Genomic DNA, 20,520 nt, shown 5'->3' on the forward strand with positions numbered 1-20,520 from the left:
TAAAGGATTTATAAAATACAAATCATTGATCATTATTGTTAGATTTTGAGGGTGACAAAAACATCCTTAACCTACAGAACTACGTATAAAACCCTGGGAAAATGCACTGACGAGAACAGCAGACTTTCTGCATGTTCCCTTATCTTATTTTCCCCAGTTCCTTCATCAGCAAAAGCATCCTCAATAATCCAGTTTGTGATCTGATTCTAGTTTCTTAAAAACCATACAGATGGGGAAAATAACTCATTTAAGATGTGACCAGAGTACACACTAAACCGTTTTTCAGATTTTGGTTTAAATTGAAAAAGTTAATGTGGTTTTGTGTGTGTGCATGCGTGTTGTTTAAAAAAAAAACCAGGTTGCTGGGAAGTGTTTTAACTGTGAGTGCCCGGTTTCATGCATTAGCATAAGAAAAAGTTTTAGTGCATTTGCTATTGTCTGGCATGAAGAGTTGCAGCAGAGGGAAGGGAAGCCGCAGAGTGCGATGGTCCATTGAGATTCTCCAGAAGCGCCGGGCTCGTCATCTGCCGCCGAAATCTGTGGTCGGATATCACTTTTATCTCGCTTTTCCATTCTCTGGCCTTTTTCACACGTTCACTTTTGTCAAGGTTTATTGATTATGTTTTCTTCTCTGCAAATCTGTGGAAAATTTAATGAACCAAAAACAGCAGTGAAATAAAGGGGACTTTTTATTCATTAGTACGGGAGTGATTTTCCCCCTTGGGCCGAGGGCCCCTGGCCTCCTGCGAGTGGGCGCGGGAAGGAGGCGAGCAGGGGGGAGGGCGGGGAGCCCCGCTGCAGGGCCGAGGCGGGGCCTCCCCAGGCCTGTGGCCTCGCTGCTCACGGCATGGCACGGGCCTGGCTGGGACTCCTGTCCCAGTTAAACGTTAAAAGCCCCTGCACGATGGCTGTTCTGGTCGGCCTGAGTGGACCACGCTGCAGACCCCAGCCTCGTCCTCTGGGATCCTGGCTCCGTGGGCTTGGGGATATTTGTAATCCCCCACCTTACAAACCATCTGAGTGCCTAGGCCTTCCTGGGGACACAGTTAAGTGTCTCCCTTCCTCCAGCCCAAGTCTCAAACCCGTAATTAAGCAAAGCCCCTGGTGTGATTACGCTTTGCTGACTCGGCTGGGTTTGGAGCTGCTTCCCTCTGTGAAATAGGATGAACTCTTGCTCTTTCCAGGGGCGTCCGAGGCAGCCTGTGGTACAGTTCTGTTGTACAGGTCTGTCTGTCTGTCTCCCCTGACTCTTCTTTCCTCTCTCTCCTCTTTGTCTCTTTTCTGTCTTTCTCTTTTTCCCCCTTTCTTCTCCCTCCCTTCCCTCTCCTCTCTCTGTCTCCCCCCCACCCCCGCCCCCGTCTTGTCTTTCCTTTCTCTCCCCGTCCTCTCTCGCTCCTCGCTCTCTCTCCTCCATGTTCTACTCCGCGGAGGACTGGCCCGGGAGGCCTCCTGGAGGCGGCGTGCTCAGGCCCTGGCGACCGTGCGCGTCCGGGGGACATTCCGTGCCCCGAGTGCCCGCGAGCCGGCCGCGCCGCCGCCTTCCTCCCACCTGCCCGCCCGCTTGGTTTTCGGCGCCCGAACAATGGCCACATTGTCCCTGCCGCGCACCGGGCGCCTCGGGCGACTGGCGGCAGGCTGGACCCTGCTTGTGGCGAGTGGGGAAGAAAGCCCCGGCCAGACCCAAACAAACCAGCCCGGGTCGCCGCCTTTGTCCCCGGGCGTGACACCCGGAGCACGCGGGCCGGCTTCCCCGCGGGGACCGGTGCGCGCAGCCTGCGCCCACCTGGGAAAGGCGCCCTTTCCAGAAGGTGCTCTCGCCAGTGGGCTGCTGCTGAATCTCCCTCTCACTTCCGATCAGCTTGTCTGCCCTCTTCCCAGACAAGAGGATTCGAGTTGAGTTTACAGTTTGCAGAGTGAATTGAGAGCCTTTCACTAGAACCAGGAGAGAGAGGCGCCACGTTACCAAACTTGTGGTGGCCGTCAGAAACTTTCCGTAAGGCATCTGCGAGACTGACTGTAGCCAGGAAGGGCTCCTTTTGCCCTGTCCCCACCTCAAAGCTAGGAAAGAAATGGTGGTCGCTCAGAATAATTACCGCCCCCGCCCCGGGATTCCAGACTTCTTAGCGCTCAGGAAAAGAAAGATCTTTGAATGCTTAGGATGTTAAAAGAGCATCCGTCCGGGCTCTAAGCAGATGCTTAGCAATGCTTCTTTGTGTAGTGGACAATGCAATAAGTCAGCCCGACTTTTGAGCCACATTTATAAGGAACTGTAAGGGCTGCTCGAGTACACTTGTGCTAAGTTGAATTGATTGAAATTTAATGGCGGTTAGTGGCGATGAATGGTAATGATTTTCCAGCGTATCTCTGGCATACTTGACATTAATAACTGGAGAGTGTGTGCGCGCACGCTCACCGAGAGCCTGCCACACACGTGAGGCAGTAGCATTATTCATTTTCTGAGATGCCGGTCCTTTGCCTCTTTCCTCTCCTCAAATCCTTTTCCTTCTCACCATAATTCAGTTCAGATGATTTTTTTTCAAAAAAAAGGAAAAGAAGGAAAGAGAAAAATCTTTCTTCATTGAGCACGTACATCATATCAACATAATTTTGAGCTCATGATTTTTTTCAATTCCTGCATAAATCAACTTCTAATATACAGAATGTGATGAATTTGTTTTAGCTGCCATCATGAATTAATGCTATGCAAATAGAAGCTTTGCAGGTGAAATGATTTACTTAATAATTTCAACTTCTAATATTTAAACTCATTCATTATGTTGGGAGTTAAAAAAAAAAACTAGTCCATATTTTTTAAACCTGAGATGGGGAGATTAGTATGCAGGTATTTACAATGTAGGCAGGCCTTGATGGCCAGAAAATAGCTCTTAATTTGTTGCGTCTTTCTTTGGGAATCTACACTTCACCCAAGCAGTGGCTGAAGAAGCAGGGGATAGAAGTCTTGCCAAGTTCCGTCTGGGGGAGGACACCAGTGCCCTTAAATAATTCCAACGTGACCGTCGAGGTACTATGTCCTATGGGACTGGACGAGCTCCACTTTGGGCACTAAGGAAGGCTTCCCTGTGAACTGGTTTTGAAGGATGAGTATTGCTGAGCCTGGTGGAGAAGGGTGAAGGGGCTCTGATGCCCCTGCCCCCATCTTTGTCGTTCGCTAGTTAAGACCATCTTAAGAGCAAGTCATTAACCCCTGCCTCTGAAGGTGGCATGGTATAAAGTTGGGCAGAGGACCCCCACCCCCATTGCCCTCTGCCCATTCATAACTACTAGGAAGACTTTCTTATATGTGTCATCTTTTCAGGCTGTTTTCCTCTGGAAAAAGTCAAGGAAGAGAGTAAGGGTGATGAATGAGTACGCTATGAAGAGAAATTGGCTTGAACCCTTTGGGGTTACCCTCCGGGAGAGCGAAACCAGTCACTCAAGAGCTGGGTGACCCTGTGCAAGCTGCTCTGCCTGTCTGTGGAAGGAGGGGCTTGGCAAATGTGGTCTCTCAGGTCCTCCGGCTTCAAACTCCTGAAGCCAGAACACCTGCCCTCGTGCCCTCTCTGAGCGAGACGGCAGGCAGGGTGGAGGACCGGAGTCTGGAGAAGGTGTGGGGCCTTGTCATTGCCTCTGCTTCTGGGGAGAGTGTGGTGAGGCGCCTCTCAAGGAATATGCCTCTGCTGTCCCCTGCCATTCACTCTCCCTAAGCCAGCTGTTGAGCTCGGGCCACCTCTGGGGTGTGGTCACAGGGTGAGTGTGGATGGGGTAGACTAGGGGACACTGGTGGGGGCGGGGGAAGCACTCAGCCTGTGATGGCATTTTCAGACTTTCCTGAAGGCTACGGGCAAGTTGAAGGGAGGGCTCACACAGAAATGTGTCGTGGATCTCTGAAGATAAAGGTAGAGTTTTGACTTGACTCCTCCAAAAATTGAGGTCATGGTGTTCTGATGACAGGTTGAAGGCACATCACTCAGACATTTCCACGGCCGGCGCTGGGCTGGGCTGTGGTGATACATTGTGTGTCCAGGCAGTGACAGCGTATTTAGGGCCGGCCCTCGCTGTCTGCGGAGATCAAGGTGAGGGGACGTCCCTGGTGCTCACAGGCTGAGGGTGTGCATGCGTTGCCTTGTTTATGTAGGGAAAGAAGAAACCAGACTCAGCAGTTACCTAGCCAGGGGTTTCGGGTATGCTGATGGTAGGATGGGGCAGGATGGTCGGGTCGAATGTAATTTAGATGTCTCGTCTGTGGAAGACAGAGGACACACTGCAGTCTGTGACTTCGATCCGCCATAGACTATCTTAGGTTACTCTTCCTGTTAAGTGTGAATGTGGGATGTGTATATTTATACTGATACACGTGTATCAGTAAGTCTTGTAACTGCCAGATCCCTTTATGAATTAGAAGATTTTTTTCTTCTCTTAAGATGCACTTAATCAAAAAAGAGAAAAAGCATAAGAGAATGAAGTCAGAACTGGAAATGAGTTACAGAGGCAAATCTGAGAATAAGGCCTTGAGTGTCTCCAAGTCGGGTTCCTGGGCCTCCCAGATGGGATTCAGGGGAGAAGCGTGTTAAATATGCAGATTCTCAGGCCCCAGGGGGAGCCTACTGCAGGGTGGGGTCTTGCCTGAGATCTGCGTTTTATTTTTTTTTAGGACTTTTAGGGTGGGGTGATGTCGATTAGTGTTTTCTTGCCCTGATGTCCCTGCAGTTCCTTTCTGGTTTTTGCATTAACAAAGGGATGGCATTCGCATCTGTAAGGCTGGATGGACAGCCCAGGATTGGCCTGGCAGATTCTAAGACTTTGAGCTGCCTAGTCTGCTCTTGCTGGACTGGAGGTTGGGGCAGACAAACCAGCTGAGAACTGAGCTGCTTCTGCTCCAGAAGGTCATAGAGAAGTGGACGGGCAGGGGCTCTTCTGTGGGACAGTGGCCGAGACTGTCAGGTGGCTCTGACGCTTGCCTGTTTTGCTGTGCAAGATAGCCTTCAGGCCCCAGGAGAAAGCAGAGACTGGTGAGTTTATTCCCTTAGCCCCTTGGGTTATATGCCGTGGGTTCTGGCCTGAGGGTCCCTAGGGTAGCTTCTTTCTTTTCCCGTGTAAGAACCTGCGTGTGCATCGTGACGGCTGTCTCATTGCTTTGTGGCGCAAGTGGCCGGAAGTGGGACTCTTTTGGGTCCAGTTTGGTGTTTCACAGTTTGAGTAGGCCTTTTGGGAGTTCGGCCCCATGCTGAGGTTTGGCTGGAGGGCCTACCTTGTGGTGTCTTTATGGTTCCCTAAGAAGGACAGAAAGGAGATAGACTGGCGGGAGTGAGGGTGCGGAGAGACAAGCTGGTGTGGGCTGCTGCGCCCACGCTGTCGTGGCCTCAGGTGTCAGAGCTGGAAGGAGCCTGTCTGAGGGCACAGGGGGAGGTCACCAGCCACCATGGGTTCCTCAGTGCCGCAGCATCCTGTCCCCCAGTATCCTGCCCCCCAGCTCGTGGCACCTGCTCCCCGCACCTTGGCCTTGGCGTCAACGTATTTCGAGAACATCCTGTCTCCTCGCTCTGACTAGAGTCTGCTTTGGAATGAGAAGGCAGGAAAGAGCCTGGAAGGAGTCTGACGTGTGTGGGGCCACTGGAACGTCAGGACTGCATGGTTTCTCTCTATGGCCCTTGCCTCTGAGCTCAGAGAGGGAGACCTGGCGGCTGCCTTACAGACGCGTTTTGGTATTGATGAGGCTCTTCGTGGGAGCCCAGCATGGCTGTCGCTCAAGGCCAGGGTCCCAGGAACAGTGGCCTTTCTTGTCACTGAGGTCTGCTGGCCTTGGAGACTTGGGCTCTTGAATCCCTCGGGCTCTGATGGTGGGGGCCGCTTTTGGGGCTCTGTGATTTGTACTGCCCCGCACTGCAGATGCTGTTGGCTTTATGTTCATATTTCAAGGGCACGTGAGCGAGGACTTTAAGAGAGCGTGTGCAGAGAAATCCTCTGTACGTTCCAACTTGGGTCTGGTGGATCAGTCCTCGCTCGCTCTGCAGTTGCTTCGGATGGTGGCCGTGTGGAGGGACTGGGCTTTTCTGAAGGTGTGGCGTGCTTTCCTGTCCACATTGGCTCAGTTTCCCTGCTTGGTCTAGACTTCCGAGGGCGGACTTATAAAGCAGATCGAGGGCACACCGTCCAGCAGCTCCCCTGGCCCGGGAGCCCCATGGGAAGTGGGATGCGGGCTGGTGACATTTCCATCTCCAAGTTTCTGGTGTGCAACACCCAGGTGCAGAATCCTTCTCCAGATCCAGCCCTCAGTCCCAGGACCCTTGGTGCCCAGTGCCCAGCCCAGCTGTTTTACCAAGAACAGCTCAGGCCCCGTGCTCTTGTGCGGTGGTCCTTCATTGCCACCCCCCCCCCCATCTTCAAGGGGCCTGCCTTGAATGGGTGGTCCCTGGCGGGCAGAAAGCTGGAGGGGGCATCAGGCTGATGGCTCCTCTGGAATCTCACTTCGAAGCTTTGGAGTGCTTGAGGGACCTGAGGGACATCCTCCCTCCTACCCCCAGCCCCACCGTGGTGTGAGTCCTGGTCTTACTTGTGATGCTTTTGGCTGTGAGAAGCAAGACTGAGACCAAGGCGCAGCCGTGGGCATGTGCTAGCCCGCTCATGGAGCTAGCTGCCTGAGGGAGCCCCATGTCCCCGCAAGCTGCCCAGCCACCTGCTTGGCCGGGCCCACAGAGCAGCGCATGGGACAGGCCTGGGTCTGCCCGATTCCTCTGCCCAGCACAGCCCATTCTGTGGGTACTTCGGGTTTCTTCAGTGGCCAGGCCCTGCCAGACCCTCTTTCGTCTGCTTCTGTTTCCTTTTATTTTGGTTTGAACATCGTTCTCTTTGCTTGGCTCCAGGCTCTGTGTTCGAGGTGCGGACTTCAGTTTAGCACCTGGGGACTCAAGCAGAGCCTTCTCTTCTGATGTAAAAAGATGAAAAACAACAACGACTATTTTCCCCGAGAGATCTTAAAACTAAGACATGCTCTTTTACAGAAAACTTGTAAAATGGGCAACAGCACTAAAAGGAAAATTGTGTTGGATTTCCTTCCAGTCTCTATTTTTTTATATGAAATATTTTTTCACTCTATATTTTTCTACAAAGTTGAAGTTACATTATAAATAGTCTTGTAACTGTCGATTCACTTAACATTATAGCACAGACGTTTTTCTACATTTTTAATGAATAATTTTTATTGATGTGATTTTTTTTTTTTTTTTTTTTGGTAAGGAAGATTGGCCCTGAGCTAACATCTGTGCCAATCTTCCTCTATTTTGTATGTGGGACGCCACCACAGCATGGCTTGATGAGACGTATGTATGTCTGTGCCTGGGATCCAAAGCCACGAATCCTGGGCCACTGAAGCGGAGTGCGTGAACTTAACCACTACGCCACCAGGCGGGCCCTGATGTGATTTTTATTGGCTACGTAATATTCCTTTGTCTGCCTCTCATATTTTATTTCACCCTGTTTATTATATTGTGGGCATTTAGATTGTTTCTAGTTTTGTTGTTATAGGTGACGCTAGAATAGACATCTTTCTGTGTAAATGTTTACCTGAAATTCTGATTGTTTCCTTTGAATAGATTCTTAAAAGTGAAATAACTTGGCCAAAATATTTGGGCAGCTGTTTTGAGGGCTGCACTAGAACCTCATCATTTGGAAAATATGTCCTCGTGTTGCAGATGGGCGAGCTGAGTCTCAGAGACTAGAGAATCTGCACGTTGTCCTGGCGGTGGGGGTGGAGCCTGGAGCAGAGCCAGATTTGCTGACTGCTGCACCAGGCTCCTCTCCTGGAGCTGGCTTCTGAGTGCCCCCCTCACCACACACAAAGGCTACAGCACTGATTCTCAGCCAGGGCTATTTGTTCCCCAGGGGACGTTTGTCACTGTCTTGCAACATTTTTGGTTGTCACAACTGGGAGGTTGCTGCTGGCATCTAGTGGGTAGAGGCCAGGGCTGCTGCTCAATGTCCTGCAATGCACAGGGCAGCCTCCATGACAAAGAATTATGCAGCCCCAAGTGTCACCAATGCTGCGAGACATTGGACTGGGAGACCCTGGACGGGGGTCATCATCAAGACCTGTGTGGGGTTTCCCTCCCCGACTGACGCAATAGGACCCTGCCAGTGGGTAGGGGGGCTCCCTCTTCTCACTGGCGCTGTCACAGCGGGCGGCTGTGTCTTTTTCACACCTGGTTCTCACACCAGGCTGGAAATCTTAAACTTCTCCATGCCCTGAACCTGAAACAGTGTAGCAGTTCCACCAAGAGGACTTCCCTGTGCAGTCGGTTGGTCAGTCCGCCAGCACTTACTGGAACATCTGTGATGCGCCTGGCACTTACGGAGCTTGCGGCTGGGGGCGCACATCTTCCTTGCTAACTTGGTTTAGAGCCGATGGCCTCCGGAATCCCAGCAGGTTTCTCAAGTGTGCATCTTTCTCCGATATCCTCCCTGCCTAGTGGGGCGGACACTCATGAGTTGGCCAGCGTGTGATGTTGGCCAGGAGCAGATATCGCCCCAAACTCTTATCCAAGAGAACCTGAATATGTGATCTCCTGGCCCCAGGCTGATCCGTTTCCTACTTCACAATGAGTTTTGTGCCAGGCTCCTCCCGGCAGCTCTTGGTCAAAGGTTGTAGAGTCCTGGGTCAGAAGAAGGAAAAGCCTTGGGGTGTGGTCCTTTGGCAGTGGCTCATTTAATTAACCGAACTGTTGTGCCTGAGTAGTCCGGGAAGGCTTCCTGCAGGAGAAGACCAGAACTGGGACTCCGGGATGAGAACGTTGTCCACAGAGGGGCAGGGGAAGGAAGGGCAGTCGAGGCAGAGGAAATTGGGCAAATGACGGACAGGTGTGGCATTTTGGCAACCTCCAGGGAGTGAGTGTTCCTCGGGGGTGAAGTGTGAGGAGGGCGTCCAGCACTGCGCGGGGGGCCCTTCATGAGAGACTGGGATGCCCTGAAGGGGCGGTTTGGTGATCCCAAGGATGGCTCCACCAACTTATTGTCACCTGTGGTTTATCTTCAGGTCATGAGACATAAGTGCGCAGTGGACCCAGGTTCTCTCTGGGGCCAGAACATTTGGGATCCTGATGTACAGCAAAGTATCATTGGCTTTGCCTTTTTGTTCTCTCCCTCTTAGGTTTGGGCTGACTCAGTTTCCAAGTTTTTTCCTGCCAGGTAGGCAGACACAGCTATGGACCAGAGGGAGTTCCTGGCAAATGTGCACATACCTCTTGTCATCCTACCAGCCCTGGCCCATCTGTAGGCAAAGGGTGTGATGTCTGCCCCCTCCTCCCCTCCCCATTCCCGACCTGCTCCCTGAAGATAACTCCCCCTCAGGATCACCTCTTGGGCCTGTTAGAGGGGATGGCTAGTGGAAAAGGACGAGAAGATGAACCTGTTTCTCAGAACATCCACTGTGATCCTCAGGAACACTTTGAGTGATTTAAGGGTGGTCATTGTCGTGCACCCTCTATCCATCTATTCATCCAACCGTCCATCCAATACATCCATCCATCCATTCTCCATCATCCATTCATTGTTCATCCATCTTCTATTCATTCATCCATCTCTCCATCCCTCTGTCCATCCATTCATCCAACTGTCCATCCAATGCATCCATCCCTCCATTATCCATCATCCATCCATTGTTCATCCATCCTCTGTTCATTCATCTATCTATCCATCCATCCATCCATCCATTGGCTACAGGGATTTTAAAGGTCTTTGCCTTTGGTCCTTGGCCTACCCTTTCTCTCCTATCCACAAAGCCAGTAACTCGAGGGTCACTTCCTCCATGGAGTCTTTCCTGCCTCAGACCTCAGCTCTCACATGTCCCTGGGGTTTCCCTTGCTTATAACACTCATTAGTACTGTCTTGCCATTGTCTGTTTATTTGTGCTTAGGAAATGTTTGTTGATATATTCTAGGAAATTTTTCAATGGGAGAAAATGGCATTTGTTCGCTTTCCTTTGACAACTCTCTTAAGAAATGTGAGCCAACCAGGCAGTGTCTAGGTTGGCCTCCTTGATTTGAGACAGCAAGAGCAATTGTTTATAAAATGATTAGTTTGTGATAGAGCAGAATCATATTTTTATATAATCTAAACATGTGTTATAGTTCATTTGGGCCCCACACATTATCTCTGTGTACAGTACTTTTATGCCTACTTTGAGGGGTTTTTAGGTGGGAGGCGGGATATTTTGGTGGACAAGGCATTGGAAATGTGGTGAGGTAACCAGGGTTCTAGGTTGCCTTTGCCCAGATGTTAATAAGAGACCTCCAGCAGGCCATTATCCCTCTCTGAGCTTCTAGTTTATTCCTTGTCTGTCAAACAAGGCAGTTGGAGTAGATCATTTCCAGCAGTCTTTAAGCTGTGACATTCAGTGCCTGGGATCACAGTTTCTCTAGTTCAGTGATGAGAGGGTTGCATTTGGGGTTTTTAGACTCATTGATGGTCACTTCACCGACTGACTTGAGAAAGGACTCAGCTCTTGCCTTTAGAGTTCCCACAGGAAGTGCTCGTGTCTGTAGACACTGTTGCACTGGCTCAGATGGAAGGGCCTCAGAGACCATGCGCTGTGTTAGCACCACCCCCACTGGGTATGGGATGCTGCTCCGTGCCAGGATAACAACCGATGCAGCAGCAGTTCTCATTTGCATTTTAAAGATGCTATGGATGCTATCTGTTCTTTTGGAGTTACCCAAGGTCCCAGATCTAGAACAGGTGGGGTCACAGGTCCCTTCCCCTCCCCAGGGTTGGTGTCCCATCCACAGTGGGGTTCTGCCATATGCTCTAGGGGGAGGGCAAGGCACAGCCTTTGTCTCAGCAGAGACCGCCCTCTGTCTGGGAGGCCCTTTCCTGGCAGCTCTGGCAGTTGGGAATGTGGTCCTGTCCTCAGTCCTGGCCTGCCTCGTCCATCTCCCGCTCCAAGTGGAGGTCCGCCCACTTCTTTCTTCTAGGCATCAGCTCTCCGAGGGAGACAGTGAGCATTTTCCCTGGGCTGGTTCTTTCCCAGGCTAGCCCCCCACTCCCTTTTTGGGCAGATCTGAGCCCTGCATGTTCCATGGGACCCAGCTTGGCATCTGCTTGGCGTTCTGGCCAGCGCTCCTGAAGGGGACTGCCCAGGTGGCTGTGGCATGGCCATTGGGAAGGGATGGTCACATCAGCCCTTAGTTTGGAAGCTTCTGTGGAGCAGGGGGCTCAGAGCAGGCACTGGAGACAGACTGCACATCCCCTCTGCCTCGGTTTTCTCATCTGTGAAGTGAGGGTGACTGTGGACCCATCTCCCAGGGGTTTTGAGGGGTTGTCAAGGACATGGTGCATACTAATAAATCTTGATGATTATTACGGCAGCCCAAGTGGGCACCATCTATTTGTAGCTGCATCATACTAGCAACTCATTTAGGCTCCAGTCAACCCAAATTCTAATTTTCATTTAGCCCTGTGTTAAATGTGCTGCTGGTTCAAACCATAGTCCACATCCTTCTGGGCCTTAAGAGCACGGATTCTACTGGAAGACGTCTTGGCGAGGCAGGGCCTGTGCCTGCCAGAACCTGGACTCTTGTGCCCTTGTTCCTGGTTGAGAAAGGGATTAGTTCATTAGCAGGGAATTTCGAAGAGCTCCCTGATTTTCTTGCATCTCAGACCAACGAGGCACCTATGGTACCTTACCTGCGGGCTACCAGAGGCTGCGCTGGGCCTGAGGGTGACGACACAGTGCCGCCTCTGCCCTGTCTGGCTTTGGAGAGGCCTCTCCAAAGAGGGGCTCCTGGCCGGTTCCCTCCAGAAGCCAGGGCAGTGGCTGTGTTCTCCAGCCGTTGGACCCACTCAAGGAAGGAGATAGTTGCCAGTCAGAGAAGAGACTTGTGGCTTCGTGAGGCTGGTGACCACATGGCCCCCACGTGGCCAGCTGCCTCCTGCGGCTCAGCGGGCATTCTGCCAGACAGAACAGCCAGAGGGAGGCTCCCCAGCCCCAAATCGTCCTCTCCCCATCCCCACCCTGACTTAGGGATCATCATGGCCAAATACTAAAACAACAGATTTATTCTTCTGGATTTTTAAAAAATCCTTTTTTGATTTTTGGTCGATTTAGTTCTAGTTTTCATTTTTCTGTTAGTATTCCCCTTTCCCCCATATTTTACAGATTCGATACTGTATGGTCTGTAGTTTTACATCCTGTAATTTTTACTTACTACTTTTTGGTAAGCGTTTGCTGTAGGCTCTGTGGAAATGTGTGTGTTGGTTCCTTTATTTTGGACATAAAAGTTGTGTTTTATTTTTTTTCACTATCATAAGTAATTCTTCTAAAAACGCCTTTGTATATAAATGCTCTAAGATTATTAGTGTATTTAACTTTCTTTTAAATTGATGTGTAATTGACATGTAATATTCTATTAGTTTCAGGCGTACAACGTAATATTCGATTTTTGTATGTATTGCAAAATGATCATCACAATAAATCTAGTTAACGTGTCACCAAATGTAGTGACAAAAGTTTTTTTTCTTGTGATGAGGACTTTTAAGATCTGCTCTCTTAGCAACTTTCAAATATGGAATACAGTATTATTAACTATAGTCCCCATGCTGTGTTTTTTTTTTTAAACGAAAAGAGATCGTTTGTTAAATAATTATGCAAAAAGATTTTAAAAGAAGAAACTCAAAACCACCCATGACCTCAGGCCTGTATTCCCAGTGGGGAACCCCCTCAGCACCTTGGCAGATGTCTTTCTAGACCTTTCCTAATTATGTTTGCTAATATTTTCTGCACTCATGGATCACGTCACACTATTGTTTTGTAATCTACTTTTTTTGCTTACTACCTCATTCGTGTGTATGTTTCTCCAAGATGTAAATCTTTGACCATAGCTCATCACATCCTTTGGGTAAATTTCCAGAGGTAGAATTCCCGGTCAAAGGTGAGGTCATGTTTAAGACTCCTTACTCAGTTTTCTAGACAAGAGGTTAAAAATGTAACTGTCCCAGGGGAGGGCAGCCCAGAGAGCTAGTTTTTTTCTGATGCAAACCTAACACAGGTGAAAAAGTTTAAACATTCAGAAATGTATAATGTGGAGTGAGAAGCTCCCCCCGAATCCAGCTCCCTGAGATGACTTCTGGGAACGGGTATGTGTGTGTTTTCCAGTGTTTCTCAATAGACAGAGACCAATATTTTATTGTTGTTAGCATTTGTCTTTACACAGGGGAGGTCATACTGCCAGTGGTATTCGACAACCTGCTTCTTTGTGCTCACTTAGCAACATATCTTGGTGTTCTTTCCACATCTGTCCGTATAGATCAACCTCATTCATTTTATTTTTCACTTGTCTTTAATTTTTATTTATATGTATTTATTTACAATAGGAACACATTCACATGGTTAAATTTCAAAAGGCATACCGGGTTCTATATACTATGTAAAATCTTCCTGGCACTGTGGTAGCCTAGCCACCTAGAGAGTTCTCCCAGAGCCAGTCTGATAGTCTGATAATGGTTTTGTGTGTCCTTCCGGAAATAAGTTCTTTGCAAGTTGCATGAAAATGAAAATATAATCTTTTTTCCCCTTTTTATACCCAATGGAAGCATAGTAGACAACCTGTATCATAACCTGCCTTTTTTACTCCCCATTCCATGTGAGCACGTCAAGAGCTTCCTCATTCTTCGTGCCTGGGAGGTATACCATTGTATGGTTGTACCAGAGTTTTTTTAGTCTGGTCCCTGTAGCTGGACTCTTGCCACTGTAAGCAGTGTTGCGTTGAATGACCTTATAATGTGTCATTTCATACACATGAGTATATCTTTGTAGATAACTTCCTAGAAGTGAAATTTCTGGGTATAAGGTTGGGAATTTTTGTAATTTGGATAAATATTGCTAAGTCACTTTCTATGGAAGTTTACACTCCCACCAGCAACTTATAAGAGTGTTAATTTCCCCATATCCACGCCAACGGAGTGTTATTATCAAATCTTTGATCTTTGCCCATCTGACAGTTGGAAGAAAAACTACATCTCGGTGGAATTTTCTAAATGTGAAATTTGATAAGTTTTGACTTATGTATGCAAACCATCACCACAATCAAGATAGTGAACATATGCCATCATCCCCAAAAGTTTCCTCCAGCCCCTTTGTAATCTGTCCCTCCCACCCCCTCACCATGCCCGACAACCATGGATTTGCTTTCTGTCACTGTCTATTCGTTTGCATTTTCTGGAGTCAGATGGACCCATACAGGATGTACTCTTTTTTTGGTCTGGCTTCTTTCACTTAGTGCAATTATTTTGAGATTCATCCACGTTGTACGTGTTGGTAGTCCATTTCTTTTTTGCTGAGTAGTATTCCATCCTATGGATAATTTGTTTATCCAGATGCCTGTTGAAGGTCATTTGGTTTGTTTCTGATTTTTGGCTATTACGCATATGGCTGGTCTGAACATTTCTGTACAAGTCATTGTATGCGCATGTGGGTTTTCTTCTCTTGGGTGAATACTGAGGAGTGGAATATTTTGCTCATACGGTAGGTGTGTCTGAGTCAGGAGGTTGGTTTGACTGGCTTTTTAAGGAACCTCAAAACTGTTTAACAAAGTGGTTGTGCCGTGCTGTATTCCCACCAGCCGTATATGAGAGTTCCAGTTCCACCACGTCCTCGTCAACACTTGGAGTGATCAATCTTTTGAATTTCAGCCATTTTAATGCATATGCAGTGGTACCTCATTGTAGTTTTAATTCACATTTTCCTAATGAATGATGTTGTCTTTCTTTCTGTGTGCTTTATTGCCATCTGCATATCTTTTTTGGTGAAGTGTCTGATCAACTCTTGCCCTTTTTTTTTCACCTTGGGTTTTTTTTATTATTATTCAGTTCTGAGAGTTCTTTGTACATTCTGGATACAAGTCCTTTATCAGTTATATGCTTTGCAAATATTCTCTCCCAGTCTGTGGCTTATCTTTTCATTCTTTTAACAGTGTCTTTTATAGAATAAAAAATTTAATTTTGAGCCAGCTCTGATGGCCTAGTGGTTGAAGCTTGGCACGCTTTGCTTCGGCAGCCTGGGTTTGGTTCATACGCAGCCTGGGTGCAGAACCACACTGCTCGTCTGTCAGAAGCTGTGCTGTGGTGGTGGCTCACATACGAGAACTAGAAGGACCTACACCTAGAGTACACAATGAGATACTGATGCTTTGAGGTGAAAAAAAAAAGAGGAAGGTTGGCAACAGATGTTAGCTTAGGGCGACTCTTTCCCAGCAAAAAAAAAAAATTTTAGTTTTGATGAACTCCATTTTATCAAATTTTTTTTTTTATAGATCATGCTTCTGGTATTGTATCTAAGAAATCTTTGCCTAAACTGAAGTCACAATTCTTATTTTGTGTATCCTTCCAGAAATAACTTTTATGGAAGTAGCATGAAAATGAATATATAATCTTTTTTTACTTTTCTACCGTTTTTATTTTTAGAAGTATTAAAGTTTTAGGTTTTCGATTTAGGTCTGTGACTCATACGTGTATATAGTACAAAGTATGAATCAAGTTATTTACTTATCTATTTACTTGCATATTGCTATTTAACTGCTCCAGGACCATTTGTTGAAAAGGTTGTTGTTTTCTGCACCAAGTTGCCTTTCTACCAATGTGAAAAAAAAGGGTTTTCCATATATTTGTAGGCCTATTTCTGGGCTTTCTGTTCTGTTCCTTTGATCTGTGTTGACACCTACACCATAGTTTCTTCGTTACTGAGCCTTATAATAAATCTTGAAACCAGGTAGTGTTAGCCCTCCAGCTTTGTTCTCCTTTTTTCACAATTGCCTTGATTATTTTAGATCCTTTGTATTTTCGTATGAATTTTGGAATCAGCTTGGCAATTTCTTCAAAAACCCTGCTTTTAAGGTTTTGATTGAGATTGTGATGAATATAGATAAATTTGAAGAGAATTGTCATCCTGGTAATATTGAGTATTCTGACTCATGAATGAGGCACGTCCCTCCATTTATTTACCTCTCTTAAAAATTCTCTCAGCAATGTTTTATGATTTTTAGTGTGCAGGTATTGTATGTATTATTCTGATTTATCCTGAAATATTTTACGCTTTTTGATGCTATTCTAAGTGGTATTTTAAAATTTCAATCTGCTAGTATTTAGAAATATAATTGATGTTTGTGTATTGTTCTTTTATCCTGTTTTGTAGATTTTATCAGATTTTGTACATAAATGATTGTGTCATCTGAGAATAAAGATAGTTTTACTTCTTTCTTTACAATCTTGGATGCCTTTTATTTATTTTTTTGACTTGATTTACTGGCTGGAACCTCTAGTACAGTGTAGACTGGGAGGGTGGTGAGAACAGACACCTTTGTCTTGTTCTTGATCTCGGATGGGATAATATGGAGAATTACATTGATTGGTTTTCAAATGTTAAACCAATTCTTTCAGTTTTTACTGTATGTATTTTGGAGTTCTGTTCTTAGGTACATAAACATTTAAGATTGTTGTCTCTGCTTGATGAACTCATTTCTGTGTCATTGTGAAATTACTTTTCTTGATCTCAGGTAATATTCTTTGTTCTGGCGGCTTTTAAGATTTTCCGTGCATTTATAAGTTTTCATCAAATTTGGAACACTTGTAGCCACTATTTCTTCAAATATTTCTTCTTTCGGCCTCTCTTCCCCATTTCTCCTTTAGGGACCCCAATCACACGTGTATTAGTCAGCTTGAAGTTGTCCCACATCTCACATGCTCTTTTCTTTTGTAATTCTTTTTTTCCCTCTGCTTTTCATATTGGATGTTTTCTATTGTTATTTCTTCAAGTTCATGAATCTTTTTTCTGCAGTATCTAATTTGCAACTAATCCATCCAGTGTATTTTATATCTCTAGAAGAGGAATTGGGTCTTTTTACATCTTCTGTGCCTCCACTTAACTTTTTGAACACGTGGAATACAGTTATAATAATTGTTTTAAAGCGTTTGTCCTCTCATTCTAACATCTGTGTCTGCTTTAGCTCAGTTTTGATTAATTGACAATTTTCCTCATTTTGGGTTGTATTTTCCTGCTTTTTTTTTGCATGCCTCGTAATCTTTGACAGATGCCAGATATGTAAATTTTATCTTACTGGGTGTTAAATATTTTTGTTTTCCTATAAAGAGTCTTGAGCTTTCTCTGGGACATAGGGGATTTACTTGGAAAGTTTGATCTTGCTTTTAAGATTAGTTAGATGAGACTTGAGCCTGCGACTAATTATTTCTTGCTATTGAGGCAAAATCCTTCTGAGTTCTCTACCCAATGCCCTGTTCCTTTTTTTTTTCCTTGAGGAAGATTCGCCCTGAACTAACATCTGTACCCATCTTCCTCTATTTTACATGTGGGTCACCACCACACTGTGGCTTGATGAGTGGCATAGGTCTGCACCCAGGATCTGAACCCACGAACCCGGGCTGCCCAAGTGTAGCACGCCAGACTTAACCACTACGTCATGGGGCTGCCCCCTGCCCTGTGACTTTTGAGGTTCTCCAGCCTGGCTGGTGGGGACAGTGCTGGCCCTGTGTGTGTTGGGCACTGTTCCCCCTCATCCTTCTTCTGGATCTTTCCCTGGCCCTGGGGAAGGAACTGCATGTGCTGATTATGTTCTGCAGAATTCCAGCGGGACCCCCTGTGGATCCCCAGCGTTCCCTCTCTCTTCAGCTCTCTCCTCTTGGCATTCTGTCAGGCAAACTCTGGCTGCCCTGGTCTCCCTGGACTTCAGCTCCATCTCCTCAGGTCAGGAAACCCACCAGGCTCTGTGGGCCCCCTGCCTGCCGTGCAGCCTGGGGCGTGCTGGGGCTCACCTTCTCATTGTTTCCGTCTCTTGGTGACCACTGTCCCTTTGTCACCTGATGTTCGATGTCTTGAAAACCATTGTTTCAGATGTTTTGTCTGGTTACTTGGTGATTTCGGGTGGGAACCTAACTCTAGTCCATGTTGTTCCATCCTGGCTGGAAGCGGAGAGCTTAATTGGTATTTTTCTCCTTAGAAGGACCTTTCCCACGTAAGACGGTGTAGAGAATTCCACAGTACAGACAGTCCTTACCCTGAATGTGTTCATGACCTGACGGGAGAGTCTGGCTGGTCCAGAGGGTGGCTGGGGCAGGGCCTGGTGCTCAGAGGGGCGGGGACACCTCACTGGTCGCCCTGGCCGGCCCCGCCCCTTGGGAGCGAGCCTCCGAGAACATTTGTGTGGGCTGGAGGCTGTGTTTTACTCCCAGCACCACACACAGTCTCAGCGGCTTGTCCAAGGGCTGTGTGCACAGCCGAGCGTGGGAGCCGCGTCAGGGCAGGAAACCCCAGAGTGCTCGGGCTTGCCAGCGAGGCGCCCGTTCAAGATGTTGTCATGGGGAGAGAGGGGAGAACGGAAGTGGGAAGGGCCTGGTGTGAATCACGCTGGCTGGGAGGCCTGGCTCCCGCCCCGGCCGGGCCTCCGGGCCTCTGGGTCTGGCTGCGGGGCTGGCCTTTGTCCCGCCCTCCTGTGGTGGAGTGCTGGCTCCTGGGCACAGATGTGGGGCCGGGGCCCCTGGCCTGCCTGTGCGCTCGGGAGGTGGGGAGCCGGGGCTCGGCCGAGACCCACCCCTGGGCCCCCTTGGACGCCTGAACTCCGCTGCGGCCGTGGAAAATATCCGCTGGGTCTGCAGCCTTGGGAAGGGCGGCTGAGGAGGCCGTAAATCATCCACCTCGGCACTTCTTGGCCTCGAGAGAGGTCTGTGGTCAGGCCCTGGGCAGCCCACCATCCCAAGACCAGGCTGGCCATGGCCGCTCTGTGGGGCCAGAAACCCAGATGGAGGGGCAGAGCCAGGGGGCGGCCTCAGAGCCCTGCCACTCCTCTCGTGATGCTAAAGGGGATGCTGAGGCCAGGCAGGGGCTTTTCCAGGGACATGCAGCCTGATCCAAGGCTGGGGTACCCCTGGCCTTCCCTCCTCCGCTGGAGGAAGTGGGGAGACAGGGGCACAGCGCCTTGGGCAGGGCCCTGTCTGCGCCCGAGCGCCGTGGTTCTCCCTGTCTCCGGCCCCTCTGCAGGTTTGCCTCTTGGCTCATGGAGGAGCCGTCGGCTCTGTGAGGCCACATGGCCAGCAAGTGCCTCGGCAGAACTGGAAGGCCAGCCTGTGCACTCTTGGGTGAGAGACCCAGATGGAGCCCTTGGAGTGATGAGGGGATGCAGCCCTTGGGGCTGCTCCTCACAGTCTTAGAGGTCGTCCTGGGCAATGTCAGGTGAGCTTCCAAAGGGCAGGCTGAGACATGCTGTGTGACATTGGGCAAGGCCCTTGCCGCTCTGGGCCTGAGTTGCTGCATCTATCAAGTGAAGGGATGTGCTGGATCGTCCCAGGGCCCGTACCAACTCTAGAAACTCTCAGAGGCTCCCTTTGACCTGGGATTTGGGCCCTCCTGGGGATGCCAGGCTGGGGGGTGGCCCTGGAGGGACTGTGGGAGGGTCTGGGGCCTCCCAGAGAGCATCACTGTGCCCCTGAGAGGATGCCTGGCAGTCAGCGCCTTCCCAGGCTTGGAGAGGCTGGACTTCCCAGGGCCAGGAGGTGGAGTGGGAGCACCTCCCAGGGCCTGGAGTGACCTCTGAGGTTGTGTTAGGAGATTTTGGGGACTTTCCCCTTTGGCACCTGTGTGGGGAGGCCTGTCCTGAGGTTGTTCTGGGGAGGTGACCACATTTTAATCATCACCCGAGCTCTGTGCTGACTTGTCCCTGTGAGCCTCTAATAGCACCTGCCTGCCTCCCGCTGGCCGGGCCAGGGACGACCCCCACCCCCACCCCCACCCCCGGCCTCCGTCAGCGCTTGGACCACAGAGTCAATCTTTCCTTCTCGGCGGTTCGTCAGACCTCCCCCTTGTCTCTTTTTGCTCTGTTCTCATGCCCTGAAGTTCTGTGTTTACCTCCTTGCAAAAATCAAAACAAAATCGCCATAATATTTCCAGGTCCTTCTGGAATCCCGCCCTGTCGTTCCTCTTCATTAGGCATACTTTTCTCTAAACCCTGTCCTGGGAAGTTCTGACCCGGAATGCCCTGTTGTGCAATCCCAAAGGGCGCTCTGGAGTCTGTTGAGCCGGGCCTTGTCCCGGCCGGGGAGAGCGGGCCGGGGGAGGTGGGACGGTCTAGACAGGCCACGTGTCGGCTTGGTTGCCGCCAATGCTGTTGCCAGACATTTCCTCCCATCAGATTGCTGGTTTGGATCTTGGTACAATTTCATTGGTTTTCAAAATAAAGAAGAATGGGTGTCCGGAGAAAGGTAGGTCACTGAGGAGAAAGCTCACCTTGTGGAGCTGACTTCAGCAGCCTCTTCCAGGCTAGAGTCTGGGCGAGATGGCAAGCTTGGGGAAATGACCCCGGGAGGGACAGTGTTGGCTGGGCTGGGCTGGTGAGCGGAGGAAAGAACCAGAGAGGCAGCCTGGGGCTTGTGGGGATCCTGGAGCCAGGGTGGTGGATGTCTTTATCGTGGAGTACTTTATCCCCTGGCCACATGGTCCCAGCCCGCGGCCAGCTGCTCCCCTCCCCTCCCCTC

General features: G+C 49.0%; 1 protein-coding gene across 5 annotated transcripts in view; it reads left to right on the forward strand.

Moving 5' to 3' along the window:
* GLI2 (GLI family zinc finger 2) overlaps positions 1 to 20,520 on the forward strand; it is a 252,502-nt gene that overhangs the window by 5,053 nt on the left and 226,929 nt on the right. Inside the window, exon 1 of one of the 5 annotated variants that reach the window (XM_070507497.1) lies at positions 20,156 to 20,247. The exons of the other annotated variants lie outside the window; for them this stretch is intronic. The gene's annotated coding sequence lies outside the window, so the exon portion shown is untranslated. Of the gene's footprint in view, positions 1 to 20,155; positions 20,248 to 20,520 lie in introns of those variants that run through there. 5 annotated transcript variants of the gene reach the window in all.

The sequence above is a fragment of the Equus asinus genome, chromosome 4, assembly GCF_041296235.1.
Source record: "Equus asinus isolate D_3611 breed Donkey chromosome 4, EquAss-T2T_v2, whole genome shotgun sequence".
In the NCBI taxonomy this organism is placed as follows: domain Eukaryota; kingdom Metazoa; phylum Chordata; class Mammalia; order Perissodactyla; family Equidae; genus Equus; species Equus asinus.